This window comes from Sarcophilus harrisii, chromosome 2 (genome assembly GCF_902635505.1).
Source record: "Sarcophilus harrisii chromosome 2, mSarHar1.11, whole genome shotgun sequence".
Taxonomy (NCBI): Eukaryota; Metazoa; Chordata; class Mammalia; order Dasyuromorphia; family Dasyuridae; genus Sarcophilus; species Sarcophilus harrisii.
Window position 1 is genome coordinate 561,361,178 of NC_045427.1, and position 17,507 is coordinate 561,378,684.

At 34.6% G+C, this 17,507-nt stretch overlaps 1 protein-coding gene across 1 annotated transcript in view; it reads left to right on the forward strand.

Annotated features, from left to right (window-relative positions):
• SORCS3 (sortilin related VPS10 domain containing receptor 3) overlaps positions 1 to 17,507 on the forward strand; it is a 694,786-nt gene that overhangs the window by 320,163 nt on the left and 357,116 nt on the right. The gene's annotated exons all lie outside the window — the stretch shown is intronic.

Consider the following 17,507-nt stretch of genomic DNA (forward strand, 5'->3'; position numbering starts at 1 on the left):
GTGTTAGGTTTCTTTGTAAAAACATCACACTAAAAATCCAATTTAAGGAGTGGGCTCAGCATATTTAAACAGTTTCCAACAAGTGCTGCAAGTGGCTGATTTTTTTATTATTCCTTTAAAATGCCCGGATAGTCTTATTGCAAATCATACATTTATTTTTAAAAATAAATCCTATATACAAACCACAAAAGGTTCTGTAGAGAAAAGCCAGGTTACAGGTTTATATGCTCTCAATTTCAAATAAAATGCAAAATAAAAACCTGATAATCATTTTAATGAGCCTCTAAATAAGTTCCTAGCTACTTTGGTTTCATTAATTTATATAGGCAGAATTATATACATATACATTATATATATATACACACATACACACACACATATATATTTATATATCTCTATAGATATCTACATACACACAGTTATTTCACTTTGAGGAAAGGACTTTGCTAGTAAAGGGTGAATTTGCAAGAATCATGCTGGATTGAACACAGTCTCAGAACCTGTTCCTTTTTGAAACAGAGAAAAAGCAGAGTGAATATTTGAGATTAGCTTACCTTCTTTCTTTTCTTTCATTTCCCTTTGAGTCATTTTGGCCCCTGATGAGGTCAGTACCTCCCTGATCCTCAAAGGTTAGCTTTCTCTTTGTCCCTAAGAATCTAAGAAAAAAGACTGAAATTTGAGAACAACTAGAAGAGAATTCAGTCTCAGTTCTTTTTTCCTCTTCCTTCTATCCATTTGTTCTTTCATTCCTCAACTCTAAACAGAGAGACTGTGGCTGTGCTTTGGTCCTGATATAAAGTTGTTAATTTACGAGGGATGAAAAATGAAGTAGTTGGGAATTAATGAGAGGGGAATCATTTTTCTCCATCAGCAGAATTATCAATCAATAACAAAAGGCTAACAACTTTGGTTTTAAGAGGTAAAAGAAAATTAAAAACAAGGTAGGGGAAGTGGGGGAATTATTCTTGGTTAAAGAAAGACAGAGAAGTTTAGCATCACAGGGAGCTCCAATTTCTCAAAACAGGGCAGATGAGATTTACCCTGAATGGAGAGATAGAGATATCACAGGTCAACTTTCCTTGCTGAGACTGATGTTAGAAGCTAACAGCAGACTTAGAACTAGGGGGGCTGGTTTCCTGTCAGCAATATATCATGCTGGTAATGATCAGATATTAATTAGAATAATAATTATATTCAGTGGACAAATGAAAAAACATTTAATATATTGCTTACTATAAAGAAACACTTCTTCCTGTTTTAAGCACTAAGCATACAAAAAGAAAAGCTAGACATTCATGGTTCAAGGAGCTCACAATATAATAACAGGAGATAAAATAGAAAGGAGGTTTGAGTGGCAACTGGAATCCCATGGTCTTTGGGCACAGTGGCAATACAAATAATGGTGGTAAATCTTTTCTATGTTGTTAATAAAACCACATTTTTTATAATGCTAAAATATTTTATTTGATTATTCCAAGGACTTTGGTGGCAATAATCTTCCTTTCTAGTTGTTTGGTAGAAGAGTCTAAAACTATATAATAGACATAGAAGCAGTTGAGAGCTTGTATCTTGACAAAGATTGTTCTGAATGGAGAGAATTAGGCTAGTAGTAGGGTTGGTAGTCTCAGGAAAATGATTGCTGCAGAGACTTTGGGACTTATCTACCTATTGGTGGCATCTGGTTGGCAGTTAGCATTGGTAGCCTTAGAAATGGTGAATTCTTTCTCCATAAGGGTTGTTCCATTAGATAGTGACTCTAGATTTTGTTCTGGAAGCAAGATCAATGGTTCAGGGAAAACTGAAATTCCTGAGTCTCTTGAGCTTTAAGGACTATCCTATCTCTACTAGAGGGAAAATGACCAAGATGACAGCATTTTTTCTACTTCTCTGGCAATGCTCTCTTCTTGGTCTCTCTTAGGATGCCTTGTTATTTCAACTAAACTGAATTGCCTTCTCTCAATAAGGAGTAGGTGGAAGTGGTTATAAGGATGGTGGGTTCTTTCTCTGCAACAGTGGTTCTCAAAGTATGGTCTAGAGAATCCTGGGGATCTCTGAAACCCTTTTAGAAGGTCTACAAATTCAAAAATTTCCAATATGGTAAATGTCTATAAATATAATCCAGATAAAAACTCTTTGGAGAGATCCTCAATAATTTTTAATAGGATAAAGATACTGAAAACAAAAGTGTGAGAACCACTGCTCTGAAAAGTTTATTTTCCTGGGCAATGTCTATGTGGCTAAACCACAAATCATGTGCACTTAAATAAGTATAATATAAAATAAGATATGGTAAATATATAAAGCTTATAAAGCAGTATAAGATTAGATGGTGAATGTCTAGTAGTGGAAGGATGAGAAAAAGCTCTATAAAAGAGATATGATAATGTTTGAGTGTGTATTCTATAATAAGTAAGGAAGTTAATGCTAGAGACTACATATCTCAGATCCAGAATGTGTTAGGACTTGAAGTTATCTAGTTTGAATTTTTTATTGAACAGGTGAAAAAAAATGAAGGCTGAGTAGAGGAAATATCTTGCTTCAAAATTCATAGCAAATTGATGGCACATCTTTTGTGAACTAAGATATATCTTTGAAATATAACTCTTCTGGTTTCATCTACAATACAATTAGTCCTGAGTAACTAAATAAGACAGAGTAGACCAATACTTGGAAAGTCAACAAACTTTTGAGCTTAAAGTGTATTTAGGATCATGATGCTAGGTATGAAAAAGAAAGGTAAAAATATTAAGTACACCAAGGAAAACAAGTTGTAATTTTTCTACTTGGAAATTTGGTTGGGATCTTCCACTGGAAATATTAAATCATCCCATAGATAAAATATTTATTAAGTAATTATTATTTGCCATGGATATGAAAATACAAGCAAAACAAACCAAAAAATAAACAACAACAAAATAGACCAAATGAATCTTCAAGGAACTTACAGGAAGAAAAATATTTACCCTCAGGGGAAAGGGGGGAGGGATACCCAAGGAGAAACAGTGGGGAAAAGTAATCCAGAAAATCAGCAATTGATCCAGGTTAGAAGTGATCATGGCTGACATGAATGCTTCCTGAAGTGAATATTATGAATTGAGAGTTTACCAATTGAAGAAAGAGGTAGCAGGAGCAGAGGCATTTACACCAAAAGATGTTCACTAGGTCAGTCATAGAAAAGTAGTTTGATAGGAAGTGAAAATATTTGTTCTTTCTTTTTACTTCCTCACCCCACTCCTTTTTATGGAAGAATTCTAGACTCTATTCCTGGTCTGGTTGAGAAAAGTTATGAGTGTCAGAAAGGACATTTTGAGTATGGAGTAGCAAAAACTACTTAGAAAAACTGTGCTTGGAATAATGAATTGCTAGCTTCCTGGTTTTAGCTGCCCCTTCTTGATCCCAGATCATATAACATTAGCATTTGATGGCTTAAAGGAGATGAAGCTCACAGACACAAAGGTTGTAAAAAGTTTATTTCACTGAAAAGATTCTTTTTTGCATTAATGACTTCTCATCTCTGCTGTCTGGAATACCTGTCTACAGGACTCAAAGCCTATTGTAAATAGATAGCAGTGCTACATGATGCTCTCTTCACTTTAGTAATGAACAGTATCATTTTTATTATTTTCTTGGTAGCTTCATGGCTTTTTGTGTGTTCTCATCAGAGTCAGTCATATAAAGTATGTTCTTCAGGCCTTTGGGTTCATGTCTCACAGTACAGCAGGATAACTAATCAAGGCCTGAATAATCAAGCAGAAGAAGTTTCAATGAGAGTTCTTGAACAACAGTGATATAATTGGCATAAAATTAATTTTTCCTAAAATTTTCTTTCATCATACAGTTCTTCCTCCCATTTTCTTTTGTTGAGCTCAAGCTCATTCAGCCCAATGAACATTTCCCATCTGGCAAAAAATAGAGTCTCAGTAAATGTTGCTGTTATTAATGTAAATTGTGATTCCTTTGGCTTGGAAGTGGGAGGGAATAGGGATATAGTCTGAGTAAGGATAGTAAAGTGTGTGTCTATATCACTGTGAATATGTGTCTGTATATGTGTGAAACCACTCACATCATTTCTCTAGAATCATGGAATCATAAATTTAGTACTAGATGAATCTTTAGAGGCAATTGAGTTCAACCCGTTATTTTATAGATAAAAAAATAGGCACAGAGACATAAGTGATTTGCTCAGGGCCATTTAGAAAGTTAGTATCTAAAATGGGATTTGGGTTGGGGTCTGCCTGAATTGAGTCAGAACGATGGTTAGCCAATGAATCATATGCCCTTCTGATTTTTTAATGTCCCTTCACCCTCAGTGGATTGAAAATTTCTGAGCAGTCATAAGAGGATGTACTACTAGTGTAGTATATTCTATAAGATCTAAGGATGCAGATTGGAACAAACCCAATACAACTTAAGTTGAGGTAATCAAACAATAGTTTTCTCACTAGCCCCCTAGATTTCAGCTTCTCTTCACTTTTGTCTCTCAGGACTTGGGGCATACTTGTGCATATGTGAACATGCACACTTTAAACTACCCATCCTTAACATTGGAAACCCATACAGAGTTTATACTTGTCTCTTTCAACCCCCCTAGTCCTATTGGAATAGTTTTGGTTGCTAGAAGACTTGGTTGTTCAGTTGCAAATTGAAGTTTTCTGAATCACCCTTTGTACCCCAAATAAACAGGAGATATTTAGATTTTGTGGCCAATTATGCATCCCTCTAATGATCCAACACTGTCAATCATCTCTTTTTCTTTTTTGGTTTGAATGTGTAATTTCTTCTGTATAGAAAACCAGGTTTGTATATACTTCACACCACCTTTTGAAGACTGGTGACTCATTTATAGTTTTTAATTCTTGGAAATTACTCTGAATTGTGACTTAACCATAGATGTAAAACCACAGGCACATTTTGAACCCAGATCTTCCTCATTCCAAGACCAATTTTTTTTTATCAAATACTACATTATGTCTCTAATCATTACCACCATCAAAATACATAATACTTCATATTTGTATGCTAAGTTACAGGGTATTATAATATTTACAGTTATGTTTGCATACTAACTTCCAATTTACAAGATATCTTCATGTACGTTATTACTTCATTAAATTTTATATTAACTCATTGGGGTGGTGGGTATTATTTTATTCCCACTTTACAGATAAAGTAACAGAGAATCCCAAAGATATTACAATAATATGCTCAAAGTCACATGACTAGTGGGAAACAAAATAATAATCTAGGTTTTCCAATTTTGATTTTATGACACAGTTCTTTCTATTGACTGGGGACTCACTTCTCACTACTCACAATGGACATGTGATTTGGACACTGATTCAATATTGTTAAGATTGAAACCCTATAGTGTTACTACAGTATACTGCTTTCTACAGCTGTGGTATATAAGGCTATTTCTGGAAACTTGAAGAAGGAAAGAGAGTTTGTTGCTTTTGAGGATACCTTTATATAAGATACATTTATCTGTGCCTACATATGTTAATCTACCAGGCTCTATGACCTCATCTTTGATTTTCCAGCTATTCATATTCATGGTTTTATCATTGCTTCCTATTTCCTGACACCCAGCAGCTCAAGTAGTATAACTCTGCTCCAAGTCCCAAAAAGATGGCCTTGATGTTTTCTGCCTGTGTTGCTGAGTTTACATTGGTTCCAGGCTATTTTCATGTTAAAAGTGGGAGCCCAAAAGTGGTTAGATAAGCTTTTTTGTCACATTTGAACCACCATTGGGATCTTTGACATGGAAAGTGAGCTCTTAAAATGACCAGTGAACTCCTATCCAGATCTTACTTTGTGATAAGAAGCTGTATAGGGGCTGGCAGCATGGCTGATTCTGTAGATTAACTTGGAAATAAATGCCTGCAGTCCACTAGCCATGGTGCTGACTCATTAAAGGAAGAGTATTACTTCTGATCACTCCCTTTCTGACCTCTTTCCTTTGGACTGCTCTCCTTTGTTATTTCTCCAATATAAGAATCAAACAGATGTTATGAAAACATATGTACATTCTTTTTTAAAAATACTTCAGTGATTTCTAATTTTTCCAAATGGGCTCACTGTCCAATAATATAAAGGTCAACTCCTCTATACCTTAATAAATAATGAAAGAACTTCAAAGATCATCTAGTCCATCCTCCTAATCTATCTAATATCTATTTATCTATCTATCCATCTATTATCTATTGCTTATTTCTTAGAAATTGTATCTCTCTGTCTAGCTCAGACTGCAATGGCTACCCAAAGTCCCATTTCAGCTACTTATTGGTACAAAAGCTTTGATCTTATCTGAAAGCAGAAAAAAATATATGATAAATAATATATACATATAATACACATAAAATAATATATAGTAAATAAATATGCAAAAATATACAAAATAAATATAAAGTAATATATACTAAATAAGTAAACAATAAATAAGGTAATGCTTACAGTACTTCCTCTGGCACCCTTCATGAATGTCCTAGTAACAATCTATCTCATTTTATATTAGCCTCTAGATTGAGATTCTTAAATTTTTTTTTGCATTATAGATCGCTTTGATAGTCTGATGAAACCTAGGGACTCTTCAGAATAATGTTTTTAAATATATAGGAGTACAAAAGAAAAGAATTCTAGGGAAAGAGCTATCTATTTCTTTATCTAATGCATATCTATATTTATATTAAAGTTCACAGATTCCAGATGAAGAACTTGCTTTAGGGCATTCCAGCAAGTATGATTTGTTAAACATGGTATCTCTTTATAGGACCAGTCTTCCCAATTTATATCTAGTCATTGGATTCAGAGGGTTCTGGAGGGGAAAGTGAGGCAGGAGATCTTGCATAGTGTTTCCTCACTTAAATCCAGTTCACTTAAATATCATGGTATCACTTCCTTGATGTCATCATTCTCTTCAAGAATGAAGGACAAACAACAATTCTGACCTGCATCACATTGTCCTTCCTTAGGCAGCTATTCCTGTGAACTCACCAAAGTGGTTTCAGGTACCCAATCTATTTTAGTTTAGAACTCCTGAGATCCATCAGCCTTAGCTTCCCCTACGTCCAGCTATATGCCTCATTTTATAAGCAAGGAAACTAAAACTCCATGAGATTATGAAAATTTCCCAAAGTCAATCAGGTAGTAAATGGCAGACTCGGGATTTGAATTTGGGTCCTATGATTCCAAATAAAATCTTGTTTACTTTACCACAATTTCTCCAAAGAATTGCTGTAAAATCAAATAAAAACAAACAATTGGTGGTGATAGTTGGATTACTTTGTTTATTCACAAATTCTTTTCTAACTTGCTAGGACTTATTAAAAGCTTAAAATTGACAAAACTCAGAATCCATCTCTCTGCCATGGGTGATAAATCCCCTCTCCAACTTTAGTAGAGCATTCCACTATTTGCTTTGTGTTGGCATAGTTCTAAATATTCCCTAGGAAAATTAAGTGCCTTGTGGTAAAAAGAATAGTTGCATCCTCTTTGAGAAACCAGCCCACTGTTGTTGGCTCATGGTAGATGCTTCATACAATTGGAAATGGGGAAGGAATCTAAATTTACTCATGGGAAAAAGACAACTATAGTCCTATCTGGGTCAAACATTACATCGTGATATGATTGTTGTAAGTAGCATGAACAGTGTGATTTTTAGGTTGGTATGGTGGTTGACTTAGACTTAGAAAAGTGGGATTTCACTCTTTTCTTTATCTCACTTGTCCCTTATTTCCCTGAGACCCCTAGATACTTGAATTGGTTCCATGCCGTTCTAGCACATTCTTCCTACCCTCACCCCCAATCTGATCAAGAAAATGTGACATTTTTACAAAGCTGTTAATTGATAAAAATATCATGCACACCAAAGGAGTCAGAATAGCACCTTTTGTGGCAGCAAAGAATGGGAAATGAAGTAGATAGCCATTTACTGAACAATGACTAAACAAAATTTTATATGAATATAATAGAATGTTTCTTCCATGTAAGAAGCAAGAAATGTGAAGAATTCAGAGAAGGATAGTTAGGCTTATATAAGCAAGGTGAATTAAGCACAACTAGGAAGAAAATATATTTACTACAATAATGTAAATGTTAAAAAATATCCCTATAAATTGAAGCCAAATACTGTATAATTATTCATAATTATGAATAACCATGTTTGACGTTGGAGAATAAATAAACGCCCTTCCCTTTCTTTGTTGTAGAGATGGGAGACTACGGTTATAACATATTGTATATTCTGTAATGTGTTACTCAATCTATTGGTTAGCTTTACTGAATTATTTTTTCTGAGGAATTCCCTTTTTCTCTTTGAATCTTTGTTATGAAAAATTAATCCCTGGGAGGGAAGACATATTTGGAAAGGTATCAATAAAATTAGATGAAATAAAACATAGTGTTAAATATCAAAAAATATTTTCTCAATTGTTATCTTATGTTATCTGCTTAGAAGAGGCGTTATTCTTCCTTCTTCCATCAACCAGTTCCAAAGAAAAAGATACATATTTAACTTTGTTACCCATTTTATATTCTATTTTGTTTTATCTCTGTGAAATGTTTCTCTTAAATATAGTCTCACTTTGGCCTTAATGATAGTATAAGTAATAATTTATAATAATAAAGATAATACATAAACAATATCACCATTTTACAGTTAGGAAACTGAACTTAGAAAGTTTCACTGGCTTATCCCTTGTCATCTACTTAGTAATTACCAGAGGTAAGACTTGAATTCAAATCTTCCTGACTTCCTGAGTTCAGCAATTTATCTACTATTATCATACTATCTTTATTATTTCTCTCATGTGTTTTTTGCAGGAGAAGCAATTTTATATTAATACCCTCCTTAGGAAATTGTAGTGTATCCCTCGTGACACAACTGTGTTAATCCATGTGTTTGTGATCATAGCTTTCATTGATTTCGCTGGTGCTCCCTTTTCTTCCCCACTTACCAATCCCAAATTAATCTCTTTACCCATGCATAGATTACTGAGAACTCTGAGCTGTGCTGATTAAATACAGTATCTGTTATGGGTTCCTTTTAATACTCAAATAGAGTTTTGATCTCATCAACTTGGATATTCCTTTTGAGGATGCAGATTGCTATCCATTCATGCTTGTTCATACTGTACAATTCTTGTCTAGATCCCTCTTATAAGTTCTTCATAGAGGGTCTTCTCATTAGGCTAGAGGTTTTTTTCAGTATCTTTTTATATCACAAAAGATATCACTGAAGCTCAAGTTTAATCAACCTCACCATGTGAATAGCCCATCATCCTTTCCTCCTAAGGTACATTTTCCTGATGGAAAATCTTTAGTTGTGTTCATAAAAAACAATCCTCATTAGTTTTGTGTTGCAGCCTGCTCATACTTAACCATGTGTTTAGTCAATGACCATGTATTATATTCATCTTCAGTTTTTCAAAGAAATTTTATTGTCTGCTTACTGTGTGGCTAATGGTGCAGGGCATACAGTGATGGACCTGGACACAAGAAGACCTGAATTAAAATCCAGCCTTAGTCACTTATTAGCTATATGATTCTGAACAAGTCACAACTTATATCTGCAACTATAAAATGGAAATAACATTCTCTACCTCCTAAGATTGATACAAAGATCAAATGAACTAATATTTGTATTGTCCTTAGTACAGTGCTGGCACTCATTGGTATTGTGTTCTTGTTCAATTGGCTCCTTTTGACTCCATAGATTTGTCCATGGGTTTTCTTAGCAAAGGTCCCCAAATGGTTTACCATTTCTTTTTCCAGTATGTCTTCATGTTATAGATGAGGAATTGAGACAAATAGGGGTTAAGGGACTTGCCCAGGGTCACATGGCTAGTAAGGGTCTGAGGTCAGATTTGAATTCAGATGTTCCTGTTTCCAGGTCTGGTATTCTATCTACTGTACTTGCCAGCTACCCCTATACTAGGTACTTTTTGTGATCAAGTTGGTTTCAATCTCATTTAACTCTTTTATAACCTTTTTTTGAGATTTTCTTGGCAAAAATACTGGATTGGTGTGCAAACAGGATTAAGTGATTTGCCCGGGGTAGCATAGCTATTAATGTGTAAGGCCAGATTTGAACTCACAAACTTGAGATTTCCTGATTTCAAAGCCCAGCATTCCTAGATGGCCATAATAATATTTACTTAGGGCTTATTACCTCTCCTTACCTTTCTACTTCCATACAACAACACAGGTAGAACTTTGTTATAAAAACGGATGGGCTTTTATTTCTTTATGTTTCATTATGCTTAGGTATCATCGGAGTGCTCCTAGAACTTTGTTGCTTCTTGTTCAGTTTACCAACATGGGGTCATTAAGGAAATTTCCCCAAAACAATTTAATCCACTTTTCTGTTTAACTTTGTACCAATTCATTGTCCATCTATTCTGTCCATCCCAGGTACACAGAAATAAATTTTGTCTTCCAACATTTTTATATACCTACCATAGGGAAAGAATTTTCTTCCATTATCACTTCTCAGATGCAAATATTCCTTTCTGGTTGGGCATTGAAACTCTATGACACCACAGTCTCTCAAAACCTCAGGACTTAAAACACTAATGAAATATAGGAACTTCTAACTGACCCCAATACATTTCTTGCTCTCCCAAATGAAGTTTCTGTTAATGACAATATTACTTTCTGTTCTCACAGACTGATCTATAGGTTTTTTGGAATTTACATCTACAACTTACTCAGACCTCTTATATGGATTTTCAATTGTGTCAAGTTCTTTCTTTCCTTCTGATTCATGTCACTTATCCCTATCTGTTCAGTCTCTCTACCACATTATCACTAAGTTTCTATCTACATTATTCTCAATAAATTTTAAAAAACTGATATTTTTTTTAAAAATCTGTTTTGTAAGTAAGCATCTAGAGAGATAAAATTTCCCCTTATTACCATTTTGGCTGCATCCCTCAAATTTTGGTATGCTGTCTCATTATTGTCATTCTCTTGGATGAAATTATTGATTGTGTCTAGGGTCACACAGCTAGTGTGTATCTGAGGTCACAGTTGAATTCAGGTCTTCCTTACTCCTGACTTTCTCTACTGTACCACCTAGCCCACTTTCTTTCTATTTATATTGCTGTAACTACTTTGAGGAAGTTTGGTGAAGCACCTGGTACGTAGTGTAATGCATACAGTTCTAGACCTGCAGTCAGGAAGAGTTGAATTCAAATGGGACCTTAGACATTTACAACCTGTGTGATATTGGAGCATCCTCAATTTTAAATGAAGATAATAATAGCTTCTACTTCCTAGAGTCCTGGTAGAGATAGCATGAGATTTTCATAAACATTAAAGCACTATATAAGGGGGTAGCTAGATGGCACAGTGGATAGAGGATCCACTACATCCTGAAGTCAGGAGAAACTGAATTCAAATACAGCCTCAGACATTTAATGTGTATTTACTAGCTATGTGATCCTGGTAAGTCACTTAATACTGATTGCCTTGCCCCAGCCCTCACCCCCCCCCCCATCTATATAAATCTAGATGTTGTTTTTTTGGCTATGCTTACTTCATTTTTACATTGATTTATATGACTTCCCTATTTATCATATTTATTCTTAAAATTCAGTAATATCCTTTACATGTATGTACTAAAATTTGTTTAATGATTCATTGATTAACAAGTATATATTTTCCTCCTATTTCTTTGGTACCACAAAAATCCTATTACTTTCATAGTTTAGGGGGAAATTTTGTTATTTTTATCAATATTTAAATGTTCTTGCCTATCAGTGAAAGCTCTTAGAGAGTATGGACATTTTAGTTACTCTTTTCTTACATATTTCATCTCCAAACCCTAGAGACTAGATCTCATGTTGCCAACTGTTACTTCATGCTGACTTGGTTTGTAACCCTGTACAGAATAAATTCTTTTGGTGCTTTAGAAAAGAAATTGCAACAAAGTAGATTTTCTTGTTATGACAAATTAAGCTTCCCTAGAGTCTAACAGTTTGGCATTTATCATGTTTTATTTTATATCATTATTATTTGTATATTGGTTGTAGACTAGTCCTAGATTAAAACTGTATGGTCATATAACATGTTTTGCTTATTTTTGTCTCTCGTCAAAGGCCTAGCATAAATTAACACTTACACAAATTAGGTATTTAAAAATGTTTGCTAAACTGAATCAAATTAAATTATATCAATGTCACTTATTGTCTTTCTATGTCAAATTAAGGCCATTCTTTGATCTTCCATTGGTTTAGATGATGAATTTTGTTGTTCTCCTCCACTGGCATTGATAACTAAAAGTAGATAAAGCCAGTTTTGTTTTTCTTCCACGTTTAAAAATCAATAGGCCTCTTCAGTATACCCACTCCCCAAAAGACACAGAAAATTGAGAGTTGGATGTGTTTAAAATTGCTATGATTGTCTTTGATTTTAAATTGCTATGTTTTCCTCAGATCCTGAGATGTATGTTTGTGGGTCTGCAGGGAGGCATGGGGAGTGGTGGAGGCTTTTGCTTATGTACCATAGGGAAAGAGAAATAGTTTTGGAAGTAGTTTGAGCAGGGAAGTCAGCCCTTTAGTTTGAATTGGCATTTCAGGGGAATGATAGATGAACTGAATTATTTTTCTCAGTAAGAGAGTAAAACACTTTTACAGAAAAGAAGGGATTCTCTCAGGGCTTGAAAGTATGTTGCATTAAGAAAAGCAGTTAAATGTGACTACCATCTTATACTTATTGGAAAGTTTTAGGCTTTCTCTTGAAACGCCTTGAAGCATTTCATTCTATTTTCTCAACCCATGCTACTTAATAAATAGAATCTTTTGTTCCTTGTTGTTTGCAGAATAGATTCTTACCACAAGTATGTCCTCTGGGTAAGAAAATTCTATGTAAAAAACTCATAAACTAGTGAAACATAAACTAAGGAATATGAGGGAGGAATGGATACATAATTCATTTAGCAAACATTTATTAAGTATTTATCTTGTGCAATGTCCTGTGATTTATTTTACTATCATAGAATTAACCTGATCATGTTTTTTTTATTTGCCCTTAATAAATACAAGTATTTGTTTTTGCAGATGATTAACTGGAAGTAATATTTGTGGTAAAGTGGAACCTGGACTGTTACTGTAATCAGAGAACCAGAGTTCAAATTCTGTTTCTGATGTTTGCTACCATAGGCAACTCACCAGTCTCCCTGTTCTTGTTTGCTTATCTGTAAAATAATGGTCCCTAGTATTCCTTCTAACTTCAAGTCTTTGAAATATGTGATAAGGAATCTGGGTTAGAGCAACTAAAGACAAAACTAATTTGAATGTGTGGGGTAGACCAAAACATCTGTAAAATTCAAATACAAGTCAGTTGCTGAGAAGGATATAATTTATGGAAATTCAACTTACATGCTTTTTTCAGGAACATACATATTTACTATATGGTACAGTGTTAGAGTTTCAGGTTGAAGTTTATATGGGTTGCCATGTACTGGGGACACAGAGCAGGAAACTAGGACTATAGCAAGTAAAGTGTAACTGAGAATGCAACAATGGATTTGCAAAGTGAAGAATGTAGAAAAATGATGATGGATGGTGTGACTAACTAGTATTTATAAGTGGATAAACAGTCAAAACCCAAAAAGTACATAGAAGCTGGTGGTAAGGGACAAAAAGATTATCAGAACCTAACAATAGAGTTCTCAAAAGAAATGATTTTGCATCCAGGATGAGACTTAGCTAAGGTATGATCACTTAGAGGCTGCAGTATGTCCCTACACCTGGCTAATCCTTATAGCAGATGACCTCAGAACCTTATGGTCCTGGAAAGTGTCTCAAACTTTTCTTCACCAAGTTTAGGCGTACTTGGTTCTACCTGGGTTAAATATACCTGGCCATCTTCTTTGTCCTTCTCAAATCTTTAGCACAGAGGCAAATCTAACTAGTGTTTTTAAAGTTTTCCTATTTGCAGTGGAGCTGATGAATAGAGACTCCTTTTAGATTAAATGTTAGTTTCCCACTCTGTTTATATCTATAGGACTTACATATAGACACATTTACACCAAATCTTTAAATTGTTTCCTCAAATTGTTACCTTAATGTAGATAGCAGCAGTAAGCAGTAACTGGAGCTAAGCAAACAGATTGCATCAAGTATAGAAACCACAAATGTCTATTGATGAGCAAAAAAGAACTGCTAATTCACGCTAATTTCCCTTTTAGAAACAAAGGGTAAGAACTCCAGAAGCCACTAATTGTTTCATAGTTTATGTTAATTGTCACAATGCAATACTGCCAATACATAGAAAATGTATAGCAGTTTTATAATCTAGAAGGTTTAGGGAAAAGATATATGCCATTTTCTGGGGGATGCTGTTGTATGGAGAATAAAGTTAATATAGAACCAAGAGGATAATACACTTCTGTGAGGATATGAGGGAATCTTGTTGTGTCTTAGAAGGACAGTTAACTAACTGGTTAATTAACCCTGGTTCCTGGTAGGTAATTTAGTCCTAAGGGCTAAATCTTTTATTCCTCATGTACTTGGCTTCTGATTGGCTTTGTCTCCATTAAACACATCATTTCCCTAAATGTGGGCCTCTGAATCTCTTCCTGGTCATATCCCCAATAGGAGAATATATGGGCCTGTTGGATTACCGTTGTGCTGCCAAGAATTAGAGCAAGAGAAATGTTTGTTAGTGGAAACTTTAGCATAATTAAGCCTTACCAAACTCTGAACCTCAATTTTGTTTTCAACATAAGGGATGAGATGATTTCTAGTCTTTTCTTCTCAGAGATTATGAGTCTATAATTTCTATGACTTTGCTGTTCCTGAAAATTTCAGCATGGACCAAATCCCCAAAGAATGCAGCACTAGATGCTATAGGGAGATTTTGGGGGTTCCTGCCCTCTGATATGAGAAAGTATATAGCTCCATGACCAGCCTTCTGAGTAGTGACTCTTGCTTATCTTTCTAAGTTTTTTTTTTTTTTAAATAGGATACTTCTTTATACATTCTATCCTCCAGCCAAAATGGCCTGCTTGCTTTTCCCTAAATCCTGCATTCCTTCTACAGTTTTGCATAGTCTGTCCTTCATGGAAAGACTCCATCTTCAGTTCCATCTTTTAGAATTTCTTTGTTGCTTAATTAAAGTGGGTCATTTACCACTTATGAGTTTTCCTGTACTCCATAATTTTTGATTCTCTGTTTCTCTTCAAATTATTATGGACATACTCTTCTATTCACATATGACATCCTTATTCTCCTACCCTCAAAGACAACAAGCTTCTTAGGAAATCAGGCTTTTTTTTTTTTTAACATTTTGTCTGTTTTCTCAGAATCTGCTATAGTGCTTGGCACATAGTAGGTACTTCTACCTGCCTATTGGATCAGATTGAAGTGAAATCACCCAGGTAGATGTACAAATATTCATGCAATCTTTTGGGCACATGGAAAGTTTATATGAAGGGTCCCAAGAGATCTGTACTGCCTGCAGCAAACTGGGAAAGTCCTATTATTAAAAGCTTAGGAAGTACCTTTACTCTGCTTCATTGTCCAGGGTTTCTAAGGATTTCTGTCTCATTTTTCATTATCCAATAATAAATATCTGAGTGAAAGTCACCTTTAACACTTAAAGATTGCTGGGATTTTATGGGGTTATATGGAACTGACTGCCAAGGTATAAAAGCCTTATGGCTGAGGTATTTTTATAACGTATGCTTCATAAACCCTGATAAAGTGAGCACCATGGAGCCGCCATCCTTTACAATGATTGTGTTTAAGTGCTGACTGACAGTGTGCAAGAACCTGCTCAATAATAAAATATGTTGGCAAAGCTAATTTTTGAGTAGAGAAGGTTTATAGCAATGGTTGTAGAAAAGGTCTTTGGAAAAACATTAAAAACACTGAAATTAAGCATAGGGATAGGAGGAGTTTCCTTAATGTAATGGAAAATATCTATTTAAAAATGAAAGCTAACAGTAAATGAAATGTAGATATATTAGAGGGATTCCCACTAAAAACAGGTATAAAGTAGAGGCTGTTCATTATTACAAGTTCTCTCTGTTAATTATAACAATAAGACACAGAAAGGAAATTAATAGGATAAACATTGTGGCTAAGAGGGCTAAACTGTCTTCATGACATGATTGTATATCTAGGTAATTCCAAGGAATCAAAAAAAATTATTATAAGATCATAGGTGGAGAGCTAGAAGGGACCTTGGCAGCTATTTATTCTAACTCCTTCTCTTTAGATGTGAATAAATGGAGGCCCAGAGTTCTAAAGCAACTTTTTGATGTGTTGGTAGAAAGTAGTCAAGCTAGGATTTGAACCCAGGTTCTCTTAACTCTAGATGTAGCAGAATAAAAAAGAAAACAAAAATATAGGTTTTTGTCTCAGATCATTAGTAAAAATATGAAAAATGAATAGAGAAATGCCATTTCAAATAACAAAAAAAATCAAATATTTGAATCTTATCCTAACAAGGCATGTATAAGGCCCATATTAATATCATCTTTGAAATTGTTTTTATAAAAATTGATAAATAGTTCAAATTTATGCAGTTTTTATGATTTTGCAAAGTGCTTTTTCACAATAAATGTGAAAAGTAGGTAATATAAACTTGTTTACTTGTTATTTACAAGTGAGGAAAAGAAAACTCAGAGAAGTTAAAAGTTTGGCTCCATAGACATACACCTAAAGACTGTGGGAGCCAGAACATAAACCTGTGCTGTCTAATGTAGTCTCACTTTTACACCAAGGCTAAAAGATAAAAGCTTAATAAATGCTTGTTGACTGACTGGAGTCCCATGAATAGGAACAGAAGGCAAACAGGCAAATTCTAGTTATAAGGGGATCAAGAAGTCAGGTTGATTAGTTAGACAGGGCCAAGAAGCTATGTTAACGTTTGAAACACATTGAACCAAAGATTTACCAAGATCTAAGAGGAAGGCATGGCATTTCAGGTGGTAAGAAATTAGGGCCAGAAGATAGTTGATAGGTCAAGTTTGACAAGGCACATGAATATAATTTGTCATGCTCAAAAATTGCGTATGTTCATACATATAAATTTTAAACTCTCCTATGTGCTGACTAACTTGGCTTTCCTAATTCATCAAAACATCTGTATTCTGGGGATGCCTTGTATTGTCACTGCCATTAGCTACCATGGAATATATATTCTCCCTGATTCTTTCTCAGCCTTGTCAATGAGAGATCTCTCATTAATCCAGCATTATAGGCTTGCAGAATTTAGAGTTGGAAGTAGGATAGGAGAGCATCTAGTCTAGCTTCTCTATTTTATAAATAATATAATTGAAACAGAAGGATAAAATGCTTTTTCTAGTGTCACATAGTATGGATAAGCTAAGTTTAAACACCTCTTATTTTCTAGATTAAATGTTTTTTCTGCTACTGTAATTCCCAGTCTTTTTGAATGTGCAGGCTCTTTTGCCACACCATAGGGTTGTATAGATAATACAAAGAGAGGCAGCATGGGGCAGTGGATAGAGAGGCTTTCCTCCATGCTAGGAAGAC